The sequence below is a fragment of the Sceloporus occidentalis genome, unplaced genomic scaffold (genome assembly GCF_023333645.1).
Source record: "Sceloporus occidentalis isolate IW3139 unplaced genomic scaffold, rSceOcc1.0.p SCAF_4, whole genome shotgun sequence".
In the NCBI taxonomy this organism is placed as follows: Eukaryota; Metazoa; Chordata; class Lepidosauria; order Squamata; family Phrynosomatidae; genus Sceloporus; species Sceloporus occidentalis.
This window is the reverse complement of record NW_028316984.1, coordinates 68,408,148-68,427,630: the sequence shown is the minus strand read 5'-3', so window position 1 is coordinate 68,427,630 and position 19,483 is coordinate 68,408,148. Positions and strand designations below refer to the sequence as shown.

Genomic DNA, 19,483 nt, shown 5'->3' with positions numbered 1-19,483 from the left:
GATTAGATTCAGACAGCTGAATTTAATATTGAAAGAGTGTCCCAGACTCACTCTTTCATCAAAACAGATCAGCTAGACCTCATCACTAGAGGCAGGGTAGATAGAGAATAATCAGTGAGAAAACTTTAAGAATTGTGAAACATGGAGACAAGTGCAGGAGTATTCAAAGAGAGATGCAACAGTCCATTATACTGACACCTTTAGAAATTTATTTGCCTCCCTCATTATAAGTTCTATATAATATGAGACACCATTACTTTCGAAGCTTAAAGCCCTAAAACTCTAAATGATTTTGAAATGTCCAGCGCCATTTCCGCGACCTTCAGTCTGTTAACTCTGACCATCTCAGTCAGACTTTGAACTCATCTCTCTCTTCTCTTGATCTTGGGGACTCTGCTGATTCAGCAATGTCTTTATTTAATTCCACTCTTTCTTCAGCTCTTGACAGCTTTGCTCCTGTATCTGTACATGTGTCTTCCCCCATGACTAGGCCTCAGCCCTGGCTCACTCCCACTATCAGGTACCTCCGGTCCTGCTCTCGAGCGGCCGAACGTCTTTGGAAAAAGTCTAGGGAACCGGCCGATTTCATTCATTATAAATTCATCCTTTTATCTTTTTCACACGCTCTGTCTATGGCAAAACAGAACTATTTTAAATCGCTGATCTTCGCTAATGAGAGGCGTCCGCAGCGTTTGTTCTCCTGCTTCAATACACTACTCAAACCTTCCTCTCCCTCTGCCTTCTCATCTTTTTCCCCCACTGACTTCGCCAACTACTTCATCATAAAAGTCACTACTATTCGATCTGAAATAGTTCCTCCCGACTTGCCCCTTACCACTAACCTCCTGGTACCTTCTACTAATAAACTCTCTGTGTTTCCCCCTGTTTCTCTGGATGAACTCTCTAAGCTGCTAAATTCTTCCAAACCTACTACCTGTTCTCTTGATCCTATTCCCTCCCGTCTCCTAATCTCTATAGCCCCTTCTCTTCTGCCCTCGCTCCTCTATATCTTTAATCTCTCTCTCTCTTTGGGTTCCTTCCCTTCTGACTTCAAACATGCTCTCGTTTCCCCAATTCTGAAGAAACCCTCTCTCGACCCCTCTTCTTTGTCTAGCTATCGTCCAATTTCTCTTCTTCCTTTTCTTTCTAAGGTCCTAGAACGGGTCGTTTATTCTCGCTGTATTAAGTTTCTTGAAGCCAACTCCATCCTAGACCCCTTCCAATCTGGCTTCCGCCCACGGCACTCTACAGAAACAGCCCTCACCAAGATCTCAAATGATCTCTTGCGAGCCAAGGCAAACGGCCTCTACTCTATTCTCATTCTTCTAGATTTGTCTGCAGCCTTTGACACTATTGATCACTGTCTCCTGGTTGATTTACTTTCTGACCTTGGGTTCGCCGACTCTGCTCTCGACTGGTTTAAATCTTACTTGTCAGATAGATCTTTTGCAGTGGTCACGGGTGGTCAGACTTCATCCTCTGTTCCCCTATCTGTTGGAGTTCCCCAGGGCTCTGTCTTGGGTCCCCTTCTGTTCTCTCTGTACACACTGTCTCTAGGTAAACTCATCAGTTCTTTTGGTTTCTCCTATCATCTGTACACTGACGACACTCAGCTGTATCTGTCCACCCCTGACCTTTCTCCAAGGCTTGAACAGCAAGTTTCTTCTTGTCTGACTGCCATCTCTCAGTGGATGCGGCTTCAGTGCTTGAAGCTCAACATGTCTAAGACTGAGTTTCTCGTCTTTCCACCTAAACCCGCCCTTCATTATTCCTTTTCTGTTTCTGTCGACGACACTTCTATTCAACCGGTTCATCAAGTCCGCAGTCTTGGCTTCATTTTTGACTCTTCTCTGTCATTTATTCCCCAGATCCAGGCCACCGCCAAGGCCTGTAGATTCTTTGTCCACAACATTGCCAAGATCCGTCCATTCCTCTCAATCTCTACTACCAAGACTCTAGTCCATGCCCTAGTGGTTTCGCGACTAGATTATTGTAACCTCCTTCTAACAGGGCTTCCTCTTTCACACCTCCATCCTTTAATCTCTGTCCAGTATTCAGCTGCCCGTATTGTCACATCCGCTCGCCGTTTTGACCATGTTTCTCCTCTTTTATCCTCCCTTCATTGGCTCCCCTTCCCCTTCCGCATCCGGTACAAGCTTTTGTTACTGACTTTCAAAGCCCTCCATGGGTTGGCCCCTCCTTACTTATCTGACCTTCTTTCTCCTTACATTCCTACTCACACCCTCCGCTCTGGTAGTCAGGGTCTCCTGTCACAGTGTAGGACTACCACTGCCCCCTCCCGAATTCGTCCCTTCTCGCTTGCTGCCCCTTACTCCTGGAACCTTCTACCCCCACATGCACACCTCATCACTTCTCTACCCAGTTTCAAAACTGAATTAAAGACTATATTGTTTAGAGAAGCATTCCCAGAGGTGAGCCCCTCTCTGACCCAGGAAGCCTCCTTCTAACCATCCATCAAGAAGCCAAGCCCTTCCTCCAGTCCATCTGCCTTGGTCCAGGCCTCGGAAGTGGAGAAGATCTGCTGGACCTGATCCTATTCCCCACCACCACTCCCTTCTCCTTTTGTGTCGTGTCTTTTAGATTGTAAGCCTGAGGGCAGGGAACCGTCTGACTAAAAAATTTATGTACAGTGCTGTGTAAACTTACAGCGCTTTATAAATAAAGGTTAATAATAATAATAATAATAAAATCAAAGTTCATCATTGTAATTTTTTTATTAGCATGGAGAGAGTTAGGAAGTCAATTTTATGTCACCAAGAACAGTGTTCACAGTCACATGATTTCCTACTCAGTCATTAACCTGTCAAAGTCTACCTAATAAATCTTTTAGCAGTTTATCATAATATAAAAGAGTTGTCAAAAGGAGGAATATAAAGCATATGTCAATCACTATAATTTGCATATGCTCAAACTGGTTTAACTTTCTAATTTCCTGTACTAAAGAGAATAATCCTCTAGATGCATGAATTTCTATCCATTTTTACTGTCCTTTGCTTTATAGCTAAAACAAAAGTTCAAAGTTAATTCTGAATAAGATAGGTGTCACTGAATTCAAGATATTGCGTTTCACTTGGATTTAGCCAAACTGTGCATAATGATATCAGTTCAACAGTAACAATTTAAAATCTCAATGATGCAATCTGAAGTATCGCATTCTAACCCTCAAAGCAATTAATGTTGACATCTTCATGTTTCTATGGTGCATTACAGACCGCCCCTTTGGGGCGGCCTGCAGGCGCGCCTTTCCCCGGTGTATCGGGGCTTCAGCGGCTAGAACGGCAGCCGCTGAGGCCCCAATCCGCCGCTTTCCGGGCCGCGGGGAAGCGGCAAAAGGCTGCTTTCCCGCAGCCTGGAAAGGGGTGTCCTTGAGGCTTCAAGCCCCAAGGACACCCCGCAGCGGCGGGGAGGAGGAGAAAGGGGCCGCTTGGACCCTTTCTCCCTTGAGTTGCTGGGCGCAGCCGTCTGAAGGCTGCGCCCAGCAGCGCAAACCAGGAAGGAGCTCAGAAATGGAGCTCCTTCTGGGGTTGCGCAAAGGGCGCACTATGCGCCCTGGCGTGGCCTCAATAGGTCACAACCACGCCGCCTCGTTTGGAGGCAGCGCGGTCGTGACGTATTGATGGCAGCGGGCATGTGGAACGGCCGCCGCCATTTTGTATGGACTCAGTCCGTACTAGGGTTAGGGGGTTGCGGAAGCACCGCCCCTTCCTAACCCTAGTACGTGCTGAATACGTACTTTATGGCGGTCTGTAACCTGCCCATATTACCAAAATGCAATGTGCCTATACTTTACAACTTGGGATTTCCAAATTTCTGATTTGAAAATATCTAAATGCCTTTGAAGCCTGTTCATCTTTAATTCTAAGTGCAAACTTTTACCACTCTGATAATATGACTACCTTTTGCAGAAGCTAAACAAATCAGATGGATTGCTTCTAAATATAACCATTGTCTCTCTTTATTTATATAAGACTTTGAAAGGACCTGATATGTTTCAAGGTCATCCATGTGTCAGTGAAGCCTCTACATAAAACAGAGAGCTTCAAGATTTACATACTTATGCTTTTAAAAAAAAACAACCAGGAGTTTTAAAAAATAACCTAGCCAGGAGCTAGAAGGGGGCAACTACAATAGAAACATTATGTTTATGTACATGGGACATTATGTACATGCCCATGTGAAGCTTCTGACGTCATGATCAAATAACAGAAGAAGTCATCCTGATACATGGGCATCCACATGGGCATATTTTAATCCATACATCACATACTCTAGTCTTCTGCCTAAGAGATTGTTGTCTCTTCTTATCTGCCTACAAGTACTTTCCAGTTTATGGCAACTCTAACTCCCCTCTCATTTCCATCTCCTTCCATGGACACAAACATCAAAAACAACCACAACAACCACAACTGCAATACAATATTCTTTCCACTTCTTTCCTTTTAAACTTGATTGTACTAATAACACATTTGATTTCTCTGGAACTTTTGGTGACTCTTCTAATCTACACCATGGATTTTATCTGAGACCCTGCTAAGCTTCCTGAGGGACTTAGGGCTGTAACAGCCAGACGTATAGGGATGGCTTGACACAACTCCTTTGAGCGCTGGATTGGGGCTGTGGCAACTGCACACCGTGGCTCCAATCTGGCTTTTTTCTGGCCCAAAAAGAAGTGGCAATATGCCACTCCTTTTTGCGCCTGAAAAAGAGTGCTCTTTCTGCCACCACGGCGGCTTTTGGGTGCTCCTGTGGCGTGCGGTATCTAAGTGACGCACTGCTGGAGCACTGAAAAGCTGCTGCCATGTAAACGGCAGGTGGCTTCATGGTGGCTTCCTGCCAGCCTGGTGGTGTGTGTACGCCATGCCCCAAAGCTACCAGGAAGTCAGCATATTTTGCTGGTCTGTTCCTGCCCTTTGTCTTTGTAATTCCATCTTTCGGCCTCCTATTAATGACTGATCTCATTTTTTAGAAACATTCCCTTTCCAAAATGTTCATGATCCCATTACTAGAGGAACAGAGAGAAGCCAAATCAGCATACTCACAGGCAACCATCAGAACAAGTCAGGTACACTTTCTACAGAAGATGGGGAAATTGTAAACTGCTAATACTGTGTTATAAACACCTACATTTATTTAGCATTAAGGACAATTTTGATTGTTCAAAGCACTGGAAAACAATAAGTGTGAAAATTGCACTTCCATGGATTCACTACCCAGTATAATCTTCTAAACAACTTTGGAAAGACTAGGTTTACATATAAGCATCTCAGATACTGCTAGAATAACTGTTACCTTTAAAACACACTTTTCACTGTTTCACAGAACAACAGTTTGCAAATACTGTGTGAAGGTACCTGATATATCTCTGATTTTATGCATGCTTACTTAGGACTAAATGACATTTTATTCAATGGCATTACTTTTGAGCTAGTATTTACATACATACATGTCTCCAGCTAAGAAGGACCCTGGGCATAAGGCTGCTTACACACTACTGCAAGCATTCATAAGAGGGAAAAGGGGATATAAATATAACGTTTGAATTGCAGGTTTTGATATATAATAGAAATAGAAATAGTGTTACCTTTCCATTCATAAAAAATATGGATATGTGCAACTATGTAAAGCATGTTCTGGTAAAAATTTGAAATTTCTAAAAATCGTTTGTATGAGGGGAATACTGCACCTGTTAAATAGGTACACGGTAAAGGTATTTTCAGGTTAGATTCCATTAGAAAAAGCCTAACATTTAAGAGTTGCATTCTTAAAAAAAATCCCTAGCGATGACATGAGCTAACACACTTTTTCTTTTTAAATTATTAAGTGAGTTTAAGATCATTTAGACAACAACATGGACTAGTAGGAGAGGATGCTGGTGCTGCCAGGCCATACTGTGAAAGCTCAAATCATAAAGCATGCTACCAATGGGCAGACAGCCCTTTCTGTGGCCTTAGCAAACACCAGTGACCAAGCATGCCCTTTTCTATCTCTCAGTTTGCTCCTTGTAGCTTGTATCTCTTGGTCAATTTATCTGTTGAAGCAATGTGCTAATGTTATCTGACAGATACTATTAAAGTATCACAGGCCTCTTGTCTAGGCAGCAACTTAGCTAAGGGCATCTGCTGCTGCAGGAATTCTTCTGGCTATCATCTTCCCAGCCATAGGGGTGGAGGTGAAATGGCATCCCAGACACAAATAACAAATGCCTTATCTGATCGTGGGTCCTTATATAGCCAAGACAACACCATACTCTCTCTCTCTCACACACACAAGAGGGAATGTCTCAGCAGACTCAAAACAAACTGTAAAAGTGGTGGTGGGGGGGGGAGACTTCTAGTCCACAAGCCTAGTTCAGCCTTTGTAGGGTCCACATTCAACCTGCAAGGAGAGATTCTCTCCCTGAAGTACTGTCCCTTCCTCATCAGGGAAATTCCTGATCCACAGATGAGGGACTCCCCTCCCTGCTTGCATTGCCAATAGATAATAGGATGAAATGGGGGAAAGCCAACTCTTATCTGGTCTCTGGCTGGAGCCAGCAATAGGAGCTGGAGCCAGCAATCACAATGCAGCTCCATGCCTCCTTCTTCACAGAGATGTAGGATGACATCTGGGAGGGGTTGAGGATAGAGGTTGTCCAAGTAGGAGCTAGGCTTCGGTGAGCCACTCCCCTGGAATCATCCAGTCCACTAGCACTAGGACAATTCCCATCTCCACTCCTACTATTACACACATACACACACACACACACACACACAGTTGGCCCTCCATATCCAAGGATTCCTTATCCATGGATTCAACTATCCATGGCTTGAAAATATTTAAATAATATATAAATTCTAAAAGGCAAACCTTGATTTTGCCATTTTATGTAAGGGACACAATTTTACTATGCTACTGTATTAAATGGGACTTGAGCATCAGCCTCAAAACCTTCTGCTGTAGGTCTTTGCTTGTCCTTCAGCTGTGCAAGTATCCACGACTTTGCAAAATAAGGGTTTTCTCCCTTTACTCAGTAAGGTCTATCAACAAAGCTGAAAGCTTTTTTTTAAAAAAAGTAACAACCACACAGCTTGATGCTTTCTACAGCCAGTTTTGCAGTATGCCTAGGGAAATTTCACCTCACCTAGGAAACTCACTGGGTGAGCATGGGCCAGTTAACATCTCTAATTCTTCTCATCAGGTGTGGAAAGGAACCACACATGCCATTCTTTTTATATAAAAAAGCATGATAAAAATACCATAATATAAATAATGGCCCTCATGAACTGCAACTGCCACACATACACCATGCAGCTTGGAGAAGGCAGTTCACACAAAAGACAGAACCCAGTTCATGTCCTCTTCACAGATAGAAGACTTATAGACCAAGAAGGAGTTTTCCCTGAAACCCTGCTGGCCTGGAGAATCTTTTGAAGCTAATCTAGGGCAGGGCAGTAGAGGGTGAATATTGGAAAACAAAGTCCTAGTACACGAGTAGGCACAATACTCTGGCTTTCTGGCAGCATGGGGCATGGTGTACGCATGACACACACCCCAATGTTGCCCCAAAAGCCAGTGTTATGCTGCTCTGCTGCCCATGCAAGGGCATTTTTGGCGCTTTGGCTGTGTGGTGTTTAGAAACCACAAGCCACAGGAGTGCCGAAAAGCTGCAGTGGCAGCAGAAAAGGCAATGTTTTTTCCGGCACAAAAAGGAATGGCATTTTGCTGCTTCTTTTTGAGCTTGGAAAAAGCCAGATCGGTGCCACGGTGTGGGGCTGCCACGGCTCCGATCTGGCAGTCAAAGGGGTGGCATCAACCCACCTCTTAATGCTGTCTGTTTCAGTCGTTAGCCATTTTTCAAAGACAGCATGTTGTTGGACTGTATTTGGGCTTCACATGTTGTTGGGTTTATTTTCCAACATCCTTCATTATTAGTAATCCTGACTAAGGTCAGTGGAAGTTGCAGTACAATAAGATCTGGAGGGGAATTTTTGATAAATTCCCTATTTTTGTTCCAAAGAATGTCATTAATGCGATTAGGTGAAAAAAGACCAGGAAGCAGGGAAAATTCTCCAGTGAGAAATATTAACAAACATCTATTTCCTTCTTATTGTGATTAACAGTTAGAAAAATCTACTAGGATTTTTAACAAATAATTTATGCAGGCAATAGTTTCTTATCACTTCAGACATACAGTTCATAAAATTCCATGGCAGGCAATTTTCAAGTAATAAAATACATTGCTAATTAAACAAACAGAGCCAAGCACAGAAATGTGAACATGGATACCAAAAATGGCAGTTTCTGAACATTAATATTTTTAAAAATGTACTTTTAGAATTATTTTAATAATTCTACTGTTGGTTTGTTATGGTACAATTTAATTAAACAAAATATATGGAACAGAGATTATCAGATGCCGTGTTCCATGATTGACTACACACAAGAGAGGGATAAAGTGACTTTACATTTATATCAAGCTGAATAATTACAGCCTAGCTCTGAACAACTTTCTTGGCTAGCATACTCAATTTCATTTTTCATATAAATGAGCCACATGTGTACAAGTTTGTGGCACTGATTAAATAATTTGCAGTTGATTAATCATCTGCCCTTTAACCAATTAAATAACCAACACTGTAAATACATTTGCATACTGCTAAACCCTCAGTTTAGATAGCCTTCTGAGATTCCAAATCTCATCTAAAATGGCATACAATTAAAACAAAAGGTACAGAGAAGGAAAGTGCATCTTCGACATTATTTTTTTTAAAAAAAATTATATTAACATACTCTCACTAGAAATAGCCTCTAAAAATAACCAAATGTAACCTAAAGACCAGCTGAAATGTAAATGACAGGCTTAGTAACTAAAACTGGTATCCTACAATTAATTTTAAAATTATCTGAGAGAGAATAAAATACCATACTTGGAAAAAAAATCCAACAAATGCCTGATCTAGAAAAATCTGAACTTTTAACTTTTCTAGAGTGCCAACATAAATTTTTGCTTTTTGCTGAATTTGGCAGAATTCAAGTCTGCATGTCTACATCTCAGAAACATAACAGAAAGAGGGGGCATACAACCAAACAAACAGCTTTACAAATAAGTACAGAAACAAGCTATAGTTTGCATTACCACTTTGATAAACTGTATGGAGAAAAGTAATGTATTTATTTGATCCCAAGCATTTAGGAGACTCAACCTATATATGAATTTAGAGACTTTGGGGGGGATACAGATGGGCAGAAAGGGGAGCCGAGACAGTGCCCCTGTGGCCTCCGCAAGGCCTAAAAAGAACCAGCTCCTGGCAGGTTCTTTTTAGGTCATGTGTGGGGTGCCATTGCCGCCATTGTGCGCAAAGATGACATCTACACAGCATGGCGCTGTTTGGACACTGAGCCGCATGTATGTCATCATGGCAGCCCTCATGTGGATGGGGGCGAGCCATGATGGCGCCCAGACAGCGCAGTAGGGCTCAGGAGTATGCAGATGCTCTGCACTCCTGAGCCCTAAAATTGGCCCCAGGCCATAGTCTAAAATAAAAGCAAAAGAACAACATGGTAAAAATTTCTAAAGGCCAGTGTAGATCAAACACAGTTCCTCTTGCTAAGCCAGGCTCTGAAACATATGGCTAATTGTTCTGAATTGCTTCTCTCCCCCCTATAGAAATCCCACTCCATGCTCTTCTTCAACTGCAATGAAGCAGTTCCTCTGCAGAATCCTCCAGATGTAGGTAAAAATAATCCAAACCTGTCCAACTTGTACCCTATCCCACTTTGACTTTTTCACTTATATTCTTACTTCTGTCACCTTTTATACCAGAATTTAAATGTGGCTTAAATCCCAAACACAACAAAGCAACCATGCAATCACTTCAGTATGTATGGACAATCTGCAAGATGCTTCATAAAAATATATGCATATATGAATATTCTCTGTTGGAACCTCCTCTTAGGCAACATTCATAAGCTACCAAACTAGTTGTGTGTCTTCATACCTAAACATACATGATCACACATTGTTCTAGGTTACAAAAATAAATGGATGACTTAATCAAATTCAGTGACATTTTTATACATGGGCAGATGTTCAGAATTGAAAGCAACATGGCTGATGCCCAAATATCAGTCATGGAAGCAGATATGAACTTTATTACTGGGCAGATTCCATTCTATAATGGAATCAAAACAGAACGAGACATTCCAGGACGCTCTGTTTGTTGTGTTGTTCCCACAAAGCATAAACATGCAAAATGACTTTCAGGGCTCGCCCTGGGTGTTCTGAGTCCATCAGCTGCACTGGGCCTCATCTGGTGCCTGTGGAGAACAGAAACAATCCCAGTGCCAGGGTCTTTGGAAGAAAGGGAAGGAGTCAGCACACATGAGAGCGGGGAAAACAAAGAAGTTGGATCTAAAATTGCTAAAACATGGATGTTGTTCATTCCTAGACTTGGTTCTACAAACAAAGACGTTTAAAATGCAATCTCTTTCTTTAAAGCAACAACACTCTTTCTCACTGAATTTTTCAACAGTTCTGTCTGGAAAAGTCTGCAGACATTCAAGCTCATGCTCAGCCTGAGGGGAGGAAGAGAAATCCAACAATTAGAACCCTGGCTGGGAAACAAATCACCTCAATATGGATGTTCAGTGCTGCTGAACACAGGCACATATGCTCAGTGCCCCACAGGGCATTGGGCAAAAGAATGATCTCCATGGAGATTTATAAAAGTTGAGCCTTTCCTCTCCTGCCATGGGAGGGCCATATGCAATACACAAGGCAGCTGGAAATAGGAAGTCTAGTTTCAAAGAAGTCCACAGGAAAAACTGGAGGCATGTGTCAAGTGCTCAGTAGATGACTACTTTACGGTATAGAAAGCCCAATAGTTTTTTGTGGGTTTTTCGGTCTATGTGGCCGTGTTATAGACTTCTAGAGCAGGGCCACATAGCCTGAAAAACCCACAAAAACTATGGATGCCAGCCATGAAAGCCTTTGACTTCAGAAAGCCCAATGTTTCAGACTCTCTCTCCCCGCTTCCGCCCTGTCTTTCAGTGTGATTTGAAATCTAATTGCAGAAAATTTTGAAGCAGAGAATCTCATTCCATATGCAGGACAAAAAAAAAAAAAAAAGAAAGAAAGAAAGAAAATTTCCTCAGAATTCAAATCACCCCAAAGAAGGCCATTATAGGCAGACAGACAAGCACTGGGCTGTCTCTATAAAAAAAGCAGCCATCTAATGAGAACTTTAAGATGTGTCTCTGGTTTCCATTGGGTGCTGTTTGGTTTTTGTCCCTTTAGTTGTAAAAAAAGAAAGGGCTTTCAGGCTGCTCACAGCTTTGGGCATGATGCAAATCAACATGCCAGGAAGAGAAAAGCCAGCTTAACTGAGATTCCATGTATTAAAACTTCCATGTGTCAAAGGATGCCCCAAACCCCCAGGGACACAGAAAGCTACACTCTCTCACACAAATCTGACATTTTTGCCCTCCAACTTGAAGGCACAGACACACAATCCAGGCTATAGAGCCAGAGAAGCCGCTCACATTTTAACTGCTATTACATCATATTTTAAAATACTTGAATATTCTATGTAGCAACATGGCAGCTTTAGTTGTGAGACCTGCCTTCACAGTTTATTCCACTGTTAACACTCTGAGCAAATCCCAAATTGAAATACATTAAATTCAAGGAAAGGGATGCCATGGATAATCAAGGTCTTCTCTCCCCCCCCCCCCCCCATGGTTTTCCTGTCATTTCAAAGTAGATGTGATGCTAAGCCACAGTTACATGTGTTTAAGCCCAGTGCCTTTAGCATGTATAAATAGACTTAAATCCTTGATTCATTTCACTGGAGCAGGTATGACAGCAGAACAATTTGTTCATTTTAAAAATGAGCTAAGCTGAAAAATGCTGTGTATTACAGTTTTGGTTTATGAGCCTTAACCTAGTGTTTCAGTTGTGCTCTTCCACAATGAAAACTGATTTTTGCCCTCTTGAGATCTGAGGTTCTTTTTTCCTTATGGCCTTCAGGCTAAAGATAGAAATATGGCTAGAACCATTTCTTTGGATAAAAATCTAAGCTTACTAGAAGTATAACAGCACGTGGCTACTTTAGTTTGTAAGCAAATGGTCTTTAGCAAGAATATAAATCACATTTACATGACACTTTGTAATGTAGATGTGAGAAAACTTGCATTTGTTAAAAATTCATCTTCTACAGAGCTATTGAAAGTGTAGGAGTCTTCTATTTTGCCTCTGATTGCTTTATGCAAGGTTAAGAAAATATTCACTCAGGAATTTCGGAGTTAGCTTTTATTGGTTTAACTGAGCATCATATTTGGTATCGGAAAGAAAAATTGTGTGGCATATTCCTGAAGAAGAAAGGGCATTGGTACATACATTTTCTGTCTCATTTTCCTCTCACACCAGAGATCACAAAGGGGTGGGTGGGAATGTCTGTCAGATGCCTTCTGAGCAACAGGGGAACACACTTGTGGGGTTCGTGGGGCTACCTTTCCCCTAAACCAGGGGCTACTTAGGGATTCTGAATACCACACAGTTATAAATGTGTAACTGCATTTGTAACTCCCCAATAGGATTTCAGCTAATATGCGTTAATTTGTTGCTGCAAATTAAATAAAATACATTGTGCTTTGGAAACCAATGAACTCAGAAGATGGTAAGACTATGCATAAAGACACAGAAACAGGTATAGTAGATACTCAACCATATCTACAAAGTGAGGATTTAAAGGTAACAGGAATAGAAATGCTTGCCAATGCTCAGGAGTAAGATTTTAACATGCTATCTATATATAATTTGCATTAAGTACTATACTGAAATATTAATATCTAACAATTGATGTTATATAATATTTTTGCAACTCAAAAGATAAACTCATGTTCAACAAACCAGTGAGGTACCACTATGCTGCAGTGTGGTACAAAAATGCAGAATTTACACTGAGAGTCTTAGGTCCAAATTCCTACTTAGTAATGAAGGTATCTATGCTGACTTGGAAGTAAAACAAAAACCAACTTGACAAGAGTTATGTCTGAACATTCATGGACAGGTTTGAAGTGATTCAATTATGACCCTTCAGTCACCATAACTTACGATGTTGTTGTAAAGCAGGTGAAGCGAGTTTTGGACTATTGTATCTATCCATTCCTTTTGAAAACAGTTTTGGACTATTGTACCTATCCATTCCTTTTGAAATCCAATCCTTTTATATCTTGCAAATATAAAATCAGATTTTAAAAAACCCATGATAGCTACTTATCGGACATTAAATTGGAAATAGAATCCTTACAAAGAAACATGTACTGACTATGTTTGAACATCTTTTCCCATCCCACCTCCAGACATAAAAAATGTGGATCTCTCTCTCTCTTTTTAACCATCAACACCCACTGCAGAAGCAATACATGCTTATTAGTGCTGCATCAAAAATTGTGATTTTACTTAACTTTTTGTTCTCTATGAAAATGGAGACTGTGTAATGCACACCTACACAATATTACATACACACACACTCATATTATAAAGAGAGAATAGTAATCAGTTTCCACTCTTGCTACTTTTTTCTTTGATGGGCATGAAGACAATAAACATGCTTTATTGAATACTATGACAATTTTATGTCCTCGATAAATGTGATGGTTTTAAAAGTTTTATAAGTCTTATCTGGTTTTTTTTCTTCACTTTTAAATGAATGTTGTTAACCATCTGGAGTACTGTTTTTATTGGAAAGGAAGTAAAGAAATGTGGTGGTAGTGGAGGAGGGTGATATCCATATCAATAGTGCATAGAAACAGGAATAGAAATATTCAGGTGATAGCAGACATTTTAAAAGAGATGATCCCACAACAGGATGTGCATTAGATGATCACCAAGTGAAGTAAGACATACAGTGGTCCCTTGTTATATGCTGGGGTTTGGTTCCAAGATAACCATGGATAACATGGTTTGCTTTGGAATTTGTATTTTAAAAAATATTTTCAAGTCATGGATGCTTGAATCCATGGATGAGGAATCTGGGGCTTTTTAGCACTATGGCTCATTTAATTAAATTAAAAATATAACCATTTTATATAAGGGACACCATTCTACTATGCCACTGTATTTAATAGGATGTGAGCATCCACGGATTTTGATATCCACAGGAGCTCCTAGTATCAAACCCCAGAGGATACCCATTGTACATTTTATTACATATTAAACACTGATTTGCATCAGAAAGGTCTAGTAGTACCCTACCTGTTAACCTCTTTTGCTGCTAATTATTTCCCAAACATTCATTTTTGAATTTTAATTCTGCCTCTTAGAAATTAGGTCAATAGATTAATCAGTTAATAGCAGCTTAATAAGCCTAGGTCAGTAAGCCAGCATTTGACTATTATAATATGCTAAATCCTCATAAGTTTTGAATGTTCATATATCATAAAAAATGTTTGAATAATCAGTATCATTATATCAGGCTTCACAATATAATTCCAATTCTTAATAATAAATTCTTTAAAAACATATTAAGGTTGTGATCCTACACTCACTTACCTAAGAGAAAGTCCCACTGAACTAAATGAGGTTTACATATGAGGAGACAGGTATAGGATTAGCATCATCAATATCAAGCTTAAATAACAAGGTCAATGTCATAGAGGAAGATCAGACATACTCGTTTTCCAGGACATATGCTACATTTCAACTTTCTGTTGACTAAGAAGCATGGATTTATATTTATACAAGTGCTTTTAGCTTTTATTTGGTCATGTCACACATTTTTCTTGAATGTCCTACGTTTTGTGGTGCCTTGTCCTCTTTTGCAGTTAGGATACCTGGTCACCCTGATGTTCTAGCATAATTTTGTTCTAAACATCCCTAGTCCTGAGAAATTTTCCTCCTGAACGCTGTTCCAAGGTATTACTGTAGGTAGAGACCCTTCTGAATAAAAAATTCCAAGACCATCTGTATTTGTGTACAATGGAGTTTGAGCTTCTGAAAGACCTGTTGCCTATGCTAGAATTCTAGGAAAATCTTTCCATCCTCTTAACACAGTTTCAGTGCAAGCAGGAAAGTAGTTATATTCTCACACGTATGTCCACAACCTCCCTCAGAGAGGTCTAAACAATCAAAACAAAACATGTTCAAGATAATCAGAAACCGTAAAAATGACCACAGACTAAAATAGCCAAATACTTACTGAGATCCAAGCCCAAAACCACACACCCTCAAAGCCTCTCAAAAAGGAAAGCCCTTCTGTAAACATTCTTAAAGTCACCATGGATATGGTATCACTGCTGTGCTCCTTTTATAGTAGTGTTATTAGGTAATTTTAGACTCTGCACTTTATTATTTTATGAAATGGAAGGATCTCTTTGGGTGGTAGTGTGCTTTATTTTCCTTACTCCAATGTGTGCTAAGTTAAACGTGTTGAATCTGGGAGCCCCTCTTGCTGATTTAGATGGGGAGGATCCTGGACTATTGTCCCAAACTCTTGCCCTGATGGCCTTAATGTCCCTTTATTCATCTTTATTGGAGCTACAGAACCAAGAATACATGTCCCATCAAGTTTTTAAAATTAATTATTGTTTATTTTTTCAAATTCTGCAAGGTTTCATTTCCCCCCCCAGTTCTACAAACAACATTAAACCATTACGTTTTTAACAGTCATCTTGTCTTACTGTATTTTTCACTGTTATATGTAAATGGAAGGGCAAAACAACCTAACTCAGAACTCGAAGAGAACTTGGATAAACAAATTACCAAATAAAAGGAGAAAGAATCCCAAGTTCTTTTATATTCTTTGTACAACAACAACAACATTTATTACAGCACACAGCCAGCACAAAGCAGTAAAAGGTATTCAGGAAATTCAAGGAAGTTCTTTTGTATTAACAGACAAGGGCATAAGAGCTTTTTATGAATTTAGGTGTGCAGTTACAATAGCTATCAGGTTTCTGTGAGCTTCACACATAGGAGTTTATCGCACTGGCCCTAAAACGGGCCCAGTGCATTCTAAACGTGTGTGTGCGTGCGCATGCACGGAACGGGATGGGGCCAAAACCCCCATTTTATCGCATGCTGGAACGCCGCCTTTGCCACCGGGCGATCCAGTTGCGTTCCTGTTCCGTTCCAGAGGGCACCATTTCTGGGGATGCTTAGAAACAGTTCCCAGAAATGGCGCCCTCTGGAACGGAACGGGAACACAACTGGAATGCCTGGCGGCAAAGGCGACGTTCCAACGTGCGATAAAATGGGGTTCTGGGCCCCATCCCGTTCCATGCGCGCACGCACACACGTTTAGAACGCACTGGGCCCGTTTTAGGGGCCGTGCAATAAACGTCTTAGTCAAGTGAGATGCCTGAAGATTTGTCATAGCTAAATTTTCTAAGCATCGTTTATTCATGTGCTGAAATAATGTAGTTCATCTGAGTTTCAAAATATAAGACCCCAATTATGTTTCCTTAATAAGGATATAATTTAGGATCTTGCCAAACTGAAGATTAATATCTTCAGATTTAATATCTTCACATGTATGTAATTCAGATTTGAGTATAATGTCATCCACCACTTTACACTCACCGATCAGCAGCTAATTTCCAGTGTACCTCTATGGCACTCATTGTAGAGAAGAGATTTACAAAGATGCCATTTTCCCTGGGCACAGACAGATAGCTGACAGTATTACCAGTGTTGATGGTTTTTTACTGCCCCCCTCCACCATGTTTTTGGTGTACTACGTATATCTGTATGCTAGCAAGGTGCTTTTAAATTGGAACTGTGGTATGGTGGAGGAATTCAGTTCCCTGTCTCACCGTTTCAATCCTAATACTGCTGGCCCTCCATTATGATAATACTTTCACCCTGACAGATGAAAAGATAAGAAAGTTAGTGGGGAAAAGTTAATGTTAGAAAAGCTGGATGTTACCTATGCCAAAAAAAAAAAATCCATTCAAAAATGGGAAATTTTAATTGGCATTTCAATTTATATTCCATTGCTGCACTAAAAACTGTACCAGAATAAAGATGAAGTCCCATCCTTTATTTTATTTCCTTTATCCTCACTTGTCCCTCTTTTGAACATTTGAAAGAAGTAGCTGCATGACTTTTTTTTGTAATTCCCATTTCTCAGCCAGACCACCAAAAACCTTTTTCTTTCCCTTTCTTGCTCCTTTATAATTTTATATTCTTACCTTCTTTAGCTTACTGATTCCCAGATGAGTCCCAGCCAAAGCCCCCACAGTTAAGAATGTCTAAATTTCATTTCATGGGATAGATGAGCTATACAAAGGAGAGCATCAACCTTTCAAAACTGCCCCTACTACTTGTGACCTAAACTTTGTAATTTCCCAATGCTTGAGGTCTTAAAGAAGAGAGAAATTGTTTTGCAAAAAAAGTCAAGAGGACTAGACTTTTGGTAAAGAATCAACTGTGCAATTGTATTTTTTTTATTTTTTTATTTTTTTATTTTTTTATTTTTTTATTTTGCTTTTTAGCACTATGGCTCATTTAATTAAATTAAAAATATAATCAGTAGCTTAATTCTGGGCAAATAAATATACAAAAAGCCTAACTGAAATCAATCATTTTGTAAAAAAATAATGGATTTGTTAAAAAGTAATTAACTTGCTTGTTTTCATTGGCAAATTTCCAATGTAATTCATAACTTAATCGGTGGTAACCTGCTACTTCCACTCATTGGATAGTCAATCTGAAGGGAGCTACTATTAATGACCTTAATGAGCTCTATGCGGGGCTTCTCTTCAAAAGGTGTTTGGAAGCTGCAGCTAGTGCAACATGCAGCAGTTAGACTGCCCTCAGGTATGCATGCTATTAAGAGACCAGACAATACCAGTCCTGCATTGACTGGTGAACTACACTGGCTTCCAATTAGCTTCTGAGCAAAATTCAAGGTGCTGGTGTTGACCTAGAAAGCCATAAATGATTAGAGGCCAAGAAATCTGAAAGATTGCCCTCTCCCATATGAACTTGCCACAAATCTGAGGCCCTGTTGAGTGCCCCAACACTTCGTGAAGTTAGGTTGGTGTGTACACAAAGGCTGCATCTGCACTGCAGAAATAATCCAGTTTGACATTACTTTAACTGCCATGGCCCAATGCTATGGAATTTTGGGAACTGTAGTTTGTTGTGGCACCAGAGCTCTAAACATCTCACAAAATTACAGTTCCCTGAATTCCATAGCATTGAGCCATGACAATTATAGTGGTGTCAAACTGGATTATTTCTGCAGTGTGGATGCAGCCATAACAGGGTAACCATTTTGGTAACCTGATGAATAGGAGTTATGTATGATCACAGGCAATGGAATTTTTTTTTACTCAAAATCAACCCCTTAAAGAGTGTATTGAAATAATTGATACGTTTGAAATCACTGCACCAATGTTGACATAAGGGAGGGGAAAAAACCCAATGGTTTCTTAAATCCCTCGAAGGCTATTCTTCAGAAACAAACTGATCACCAGAGGTATTTCAAACATGTGATTTCATGTGAGCAAGATAAGTATCTTGCAAAAGCATTAATATTTAGTTTTATAGCACAAGGTTTTGTACAGAGATAAAAGACAGAGATAACAATGCAGACAAAGAAGGATTTATTACAAATGGATTATTGTGGATTATTTATTTTCTTTGAGGAGGAAGGAATCATTAGCTAGATATAAAAACATAAACAGACAGTCATTTATACAAAGATGTATGATCTGTGGGGTTACATAATCCAGTTCAGCTGATGCTCATCAGATCTAGCCTCCAGAAAAGCACAGTTAATTAAATTTCATCAACTCTTCACTCAAAGTAACTCCTGCACCTTAGGAAAATAAATTTTGTAAAAGGCTCAAGAAAGCAAAATCTCAGACCTCAGCTTTTTTCCTCTCTACATTACCCATGGTGTTAAATATATCTCACCAATGTGCATACTTGCCAATAGCCTCTCTTCACAAATTAAAGCAGATGAAGGAAAGTATGACCAATTTAACAAGAACAAATATGCTGTGGAGATGAAGTGAGATATTCTGCATCCTCTTTATCAGCTTTATGAACTCTCCCCCTATTATCACAAATCTCTGTCTCTCAGTAGAAGACAAACCCTCCTGGATGGATGAGGATTCTAATATCCCAGTAAAATGTGTGTCCTGACATTCAAAGATAGGATCCAAGCATTTTATACTGCCCATGGTTTGTTCAGACATATGATAGTAAAATGATGCACTGACACAAACTCCACTATTGTAACGCACCCACTCCTTCTCCTCATGGCAGTCCTATGGGGTTTTCTTTTCTCACCCCGCTGCCACCCAATTTATGTAACGAACCCCTTTTAATATGTGGCAGGTTCACAGTATTATATAATATAGTAGCGTGGATATACTATATATGGCCGACAAGCCTTTAGATAAAACAAAATATGAACTTTATTGAACAAAGGGTTTAAACAGATATGACTTGAACTGAATGGTATTAAAC

The 19,483-nt window shown here is 40.1% G+C and overlaps 1 protein-coding gene across 2 annotated transcripts in view; it reads right to left on the bottom strand.

The window, feature by feature from the left end:
* Positions 1–19,483, bottom strand: part of LOC149313962 (adenylate cyclase type 5-like) — a 321,268-nt gene that overhangs the window by 137,437 nt on the left and 164,348 nt on the right. The gene's annotated exons all lie outside the window — the stretch shown is intronic.